The sequence below is a fragment of the Gavialis gangeticus genome, unplaced genomic scaffold (assembly GCF_001723915.1).
Source record: "Gavialis gangeticus isolate Ggan-Ray unplaced genomic scaffold, GavGan_comp1, whole genome shotgun sequence".
Lineage (NCBI taxonomy): Eukaryota > Metazoa > Chordata > Crocodylia > Gavialidae > Gavialis > Gavialis gangeticus.
This window is the reverse complement of record NW_017728992.1, coordinates 146,910,596-146,916,624: the sequence shown is the minus strand read 5'-3', so window position 1 is coordinate 146,916,624 and position 6,029 is coordinate 146,910,596. Positions and strand designations below refer to the sequence as shown.

At 42.5% G+C, this 6,029-nt stretch overlaps 1 long non-coding RNA gene across 1 annotated transcript in view; it reads right to left on the bottom strand.

Annotated features, from left to right (window-relative positions):
• Nucleotides 1-3,155: 3,155 nt before the first annotated feature.
• Nucleotides 3,156-6,029, bottom strand: part of LOC109304997 — a 32,812-nt gene continuing 29,938 nt past the window's right edge. The window contains exon 3 of the long non-coding RNA XR_002099530.1: nt 3,156-3,372. This is a non-coding gene — a long non-coding RNA (uncharacterized LOC109304997). The remainder of the gene's footprint in view (nt 3,373-6,029) is intronic.

Genomic DNA, 6,029 nt, shown 5'->3' with positions numbered 1-6,029 from the left:
GTACAGCTGTGTAAACAGAGATCAGTGCCCAGAAGTTACTCTGGGCAGAGAAAGAAAGAGTGAGGTTATCAGAGATAGTTTTGTTTTGCTTTTCTCTAGGGGTGCATGGTTTGGGGGTTCGTTTTTAGAGGTAGGAGGAGCTTCTCCACAGGGATTGTGTGTGGTATGTAATCCATCACATGCAATCTTTCAGAGGGAGCTTTCTTGGTCCTAGAACAAAGCTTTCTGGCTTGTGTGTGTGTTGTAAGAACTGACAAGCTGTGAGAGAAAGATCAAGATTTGCTGGATATATTGGTTTGCAAAGAGCAAGACAAGAAAGGGGCCACTGATGAGAATGGATTGTGAAGCCTGTAGACCAGTAAAGGATACGGTTAAGATTTGGAAAAAGAAAGGAAACCTGGAAGTTAGGTAAGGTCACAGCAGGAGAGTGGAAAGTTTGGTCCTGGGTATGACTTGAAACTGCCACCCTCTTGGGTGTGGCCAGTGTGGTGGAGCTACCCGTAGCCGGGTAGTTTCTGCAAAATGCTGCATAATAATCACCCTGGGGAATGGGCAGGGGCAAATATAGGGTGCCTTAAAACCCTAGCTCCCACCACCTTGTGGGTTACCCTTCATTGAGAAAAGGCTAAGGGGAGCATACCCCAACAGAAGAACCTTTGGTGAAGATCAAGGAAAAGAGACGTGTGGCAGAAATACACCTTGGTGCCACATTGAGACGAGAGCAGAAGAGAGTGCGAGAATGAAATTTTAGAAATAATTGCTTTATAGCAGAAAGAAATATAGCAACCTTGAAAAAGAGTTGTAACTTGATCTCAGAGAGTGTTCGAGGTGGTTAAGTAAAATACCTTCTCTTGCTGGTCCCATAAGAAGTCAGTAGCAAAGAAAATTAAGCCCTGTGCTGGAAACTGTGAATGTTTGTAACAGAAATAGAGCCTAAGGAGCCTAACGAGTGAGTGGCTTCGTAAAGACTGCTAAGGTGTTGGTGCAAAATAGAGAATGTGAGCAGTGTAATATGTTTGCTCTGTGTGTGTATTGCAAGGCCAAGAAATTTCTGGAAGTGTAAGTATCTGTAATCTCATTGGTAAAGGGGGTGAGAAAGAGTTTGTTTGTTTTTTACCTCCCCTCACTTTCCAGAAATAGTGTGAATTTTTTAGAAAGGAAAGTGTTAACAGCTTATTAAGACAAAAAAGATGGTTCTAAAAACTCAGTGTTAGCTATTAAGGCTCTTACTGTAACTGATGGAGTTAATCAAGACAAGTAAATGAAGGCATTTCTTCAGGCTCAGGCAGAAAGAATTACATGTGGTAGGATATGGGTGTGTGTTTTAAATGAGAAATCAAACTTTCTCCCCCACAAAGGCAGTGTAAATATTAACTAGCAGCTGAAATAAACTATCTACTATGAGTTATAATAGATGGTTTAACTTAGGAAATGATAGTATAGATGTTTAATATGTATAGTTCCCTAATTCTGGTCTGTTTTGGGGGCAAACAAGAAAACCTGAAAACTGACAATAAACTTCAGAGCCTTAAATGCAGTAACAACTGTTACAGCTCCTGGTATAACAAAATACTCTGAAGTTCCAGCAGCTATAGCAGAAGGGGTAAAATGATTTTTAATATTGAATTTGGCTAATATTTAGGTTATTTCCTTGGCACAAAAGTGCTGGTATAATTTGGAATTGATATTCATGGGAACAATAGTATTGTTGTATCTAAATACCTTAAATATTTTATAATGTCCCAGCAATAAAGATGTGGAAAAAGATTTTTTAATAAAAATTCAGGGGGGAAAATTCTCCGTCTAAAAAGGAAAAAATATTTTTAAAATGACAATTTGGTTAAAGTGTAGCAAAGGTATTGGTATCCCTTGATCTCACATTTGGGAAAAAAATTGTAAAGGTCCCAATTCCAATTTCCAAAATTGTGCAATGAACCATTGAAAATAGTAAAATAAATGTAAATAACTCTTGTCATTTAATATATATGTATGTATACAAGAAAAACATCCCAAGAATTGTGCATTGTTCCTGCGTGTCAGCATTGTAAATGTGTAAATATGAATTATATTTTATTGCAAGGAGTTTTCCTTGGCATGTTTGTGTGTTTTCTTTTGCAGAAACCATAGTGTAAGATTCAATCTAATAGCAAAGGTGCCTGAAAGACTATGAGGCCTCATTACCATCAACAGCATTTTTTTCACCTAAGCTATGGTTTTATCATCCCAGCAAAAATTGTTTTGTCTGTCTGTTTTGTGTTGTTTGTCCTGTTGTGGTTCGTTTGGTTTGTTTTACGTTGTCAAAAGTTTAAATGTATATAAATATCATAAAGATGTGATAAAAATCATTGGTAATACTCTCTCTAAAAATTGAATTTGTCTGTGGATCCCAGACAAAGACACTTCTCATTGAGTTTGGACAGGAAAGCTGTTCTAATCTTTGAAACAAAGAACAGCAATTCATATGAAAGTTTTAAGTTGTAAAGTTTACTTGTTTAGCAAAATGGAATTTATTAAAAAAGTAATATGGGTGTGTTTAGTAAATAACCTGATGAAATGTTTTTAAGGCTATAAAGGAAATCTTATTTGTATTTAGATACTATTTATAACACCAACATAACAGGATGTGTGTGAAAACTGCATTAACCCATCGTTTTACAGGAAAAGCAAGAGTTGATAAACTAGTACATCAGTATTTGTATAAAGAAGTAAAGGAAACTCTTCATTGATTAAAGCAAAATACAGAATGGATGGGCATGTAAAATGATGTGAAACCTTAGATAGCTAATTATGTCCAATGTGCAAAAGAAGAGGCCCGACCTTCTGAGTCCTAATTAATATTTTATCAAAGGAGGGGAGGCCCGTAAAGTAAGTTACAAATAGATTTCATAAATAAATTGCTTTTAATTATAGAATAACTGTTTGTGAATGCACCTCCCTGGCTTTGAATGCCTGCTCATGTGCCGCCTTGGCCCGAACTGTAGAGGGCGTACGTTCCCTGGCTTCATGGATCCCCCGAGGTGGGCTTTGGTTGTCCCTCTGGCCTCCCCCAAACTCTCCTGCCATGCCTTTGAATGTTACACCAATGGAAGGGGGGTAGCCTCAAAAGACCTCTCAGGGGTGGCCACTCTGCTCGCCAGATGTTCGTGGAGCTCCACCTCCCCTACACCAGCCTCTGGTGGGATGCCAGGTCTTGAAATGGCCGCCCCTCCAGTGTGGATGTTCCTCATGAGTGCTCTATGGTATCGCCGCTTCCTTGTGCCTTAGACTGTATCCCCCTTGCTCCTTGGGGAAGGATGGTCAGTCAGCTTGGGCCCTAGGCCTGGAACCCCCTTGAGCCGGTCAGCTCTATTCCTGGGGTCAGTGTGGGTGCCCCTGTCAGGCAAGAGTAAAGAAAACAAAATGAAGAAAAGAAGAAAAAGAAAAACCCAAAAGGGCCTTCCAGTCCAGTGTCCTACTGGCTGGCTCTCCCAACCCTCCTGCCCATACTTGGCAGTGCTCCTTCGATGTGGTTCCATTGGGGTCCCCCTTCCCTTTCCGACCCCATCCCAGCTCCCCAGCCTGGTACTTGGGAGCGACCAGGTGGGGGAACTTCTGTTCCCTTGGGTTCAACCTCAGCCTCTTCCTGCAGGTCGCTGTTCCCATTGTGCCACTGTTCGGCATCTCCACCACCATGCTTCCCCTGCAGTATTATGGGTGAGTCACCCCAGATGCTCCTTCCCTTTTGGGGCTCGATCTCGGCACCCCGGGTGAGAGGAGTCTTTGCAGCCTCTGCTGCCGCCTGCTGTCTGGGAGTTCCCAGTTCGCGCTGGCTCTGTCTGTTGCTGGCGCAGAGAGCTTCTGCCTCCTTACTTGCTCTCCTCGCCTTTCTGCCAGTGGCTGCTTTTATCCCCACTGGCTGGTGCGTCCCTGTGACATCACCCAGCGGCTTTAATTGTATAAAGGTGCGGCTTATAAACCACATGGGTTCTTCTCTTCACCCCTCCAGTGTCGCTCCTCCTGCAGGTAAGTGGTCGTTTTGTGTTCCTTTCTCTATTTTCATTTTTTTTCCACGCTGTGCCTCACAGGCGGGGCTTCCTGGTCCCTCTTCTCACTGTCCCTGGGACAATGAACAATATAAAACCTTATGAAATTTTATTTGAACAGCCCATGAAGTTGGTGATGGACGTGGATCAGTTTAACGTGACTGATTATTTAACATACATATATAGAAGCTGCACATAATGCTGGAAACTGCATGGCACAAACCCTGGATATTTTGACTTAGCTTTGCTTATTGCTTTGTTAAGATGTATTAGCATATTGTTACGTTTTTCTTACTTTTCTTTTGAGCATTTTGAATTGAGCAAGCATCTTAAAGGAAATCATCCCTGGAGATGTAATAACTGAATTGATTTCCATTTCTCTTTAGGAATCAAATGGACTACCTTAAATTATTGGTTACAAAAGAATTCACAAATTGGCTATCTTACATAAGAATAAAATCAACTGTGTATTGTAACTATTTTACATCAAGGTTCAGAAATTCTGAGGGTATCTGAACAAGCTAGACAAATGATGATACACCATTGGTATGATATTTTCAAGGGACAGTCACCATCATGGATAGCGGTCCTAAATGTTATGTTACATCCTATTATCTTCTTTTCTATACTAACTTGAATAATGCTGATTGTAATGTGTTGTATGTGTTGTTGGATGAAATAAATGCATTTTTAATTAAAATCACATACCTTAATTACTTGATAAAATATAGCTTTGCAAAAATTAGAGTGATCCATTCAAAACAAAATATTTTAAAGGATCAAGAAAGGGAATGTTATACACATCAACTTTTTTGCCTATTGCTTTTAATCTTATGTATTTTCTTGAGTTTTGCATTGCCTTAATAAACTCCATTTTGTATTGCTCTGTAGCTTGACATAAGTGTTCAATATTTGTATGCTGTGTGTATGAGAGAATAGGTAAGAGTGTGTCTGTGAAAAAGGAAAACATCAGCTGGTGACTTCCTGAAGAATGCAGACAGATAAAAGACTAAAACAAGAAGAATCCACCAAGAACAGTGAGAGAACAATGGCAACTGACCTTCAAGGAAGAACACAGTGATAACACAACAAAAGCCCTGAGGACTGTGTGAATTGACAAGGGTATAAAAGATGGGGCAAGACATATCGATTTTGGGTCTTGCTCTGCATGTTATCCTGGAGCATTGGTTCATCTAACGAGATCAACTGGCAGGAACCTGGCTCCCTACTCGTGATCAACTTGGCTGGCCACTAAATTAATCTGAGTATTGATAAGACTGGCAATGTATAACAGTGCAGAACAGAAATTGGGGTATAAATGTGTTGTGTGTGTGTGTGTTTGTGTGCATTAAGTGCTTAATCAATACACGCAGTATCTTGACTTATCCTCCTTTATAAGGTCTCACTCATGATTTGAGCAATTGGCAATTTGTGTAACAGCAGCAGTGGGCAACCTGATTGACTGTTGGGGGTCACACACTCCCCGCGCAGGTTCTGGCAAGCTCCCAGGTGAGAGAGAGAGAGACAGAGAGAGAAAGAAAGAGAAAGAGAGAGTGTGTGTGGCACCAGCAGGCTGGGGGAGCAGAGGCTGCAGGTCCAAAGTGTGGGACACTGGCAGGGATGGCGGGCACGGGAGGGCAGGGACTGTGGGTAGGGGATGAGGGGGTACCACCAGGGCTGGGAGGGGGTCAGGGGACTGTACATCAGGAGTAAGGGACATGGGGGACAGGAAGGGTGACTGTGGGTTGGGTGTGCGGTGCACTGGCAGTGCCAGGGGGATGCGGGTTGGGAGTGAGGGACACCAGCAGTGCTGGGGGGCAGGGGGCTGTGGGTCTGGAGTAAGAGGCACAAGGGATGGGATGGCTGACTGTGGAATTGGGTGTGCAGGGCACTGGCAGCACTAGGGGGTTGTGGGTTGGGAGTGAGGGGCACCAGCAGGGAGTGGGGGGGGCAGGGTACTGCTGTTTGGGAGTGAGGGGCACTGGCAGGGCTGGGGTCAGTAAGGGG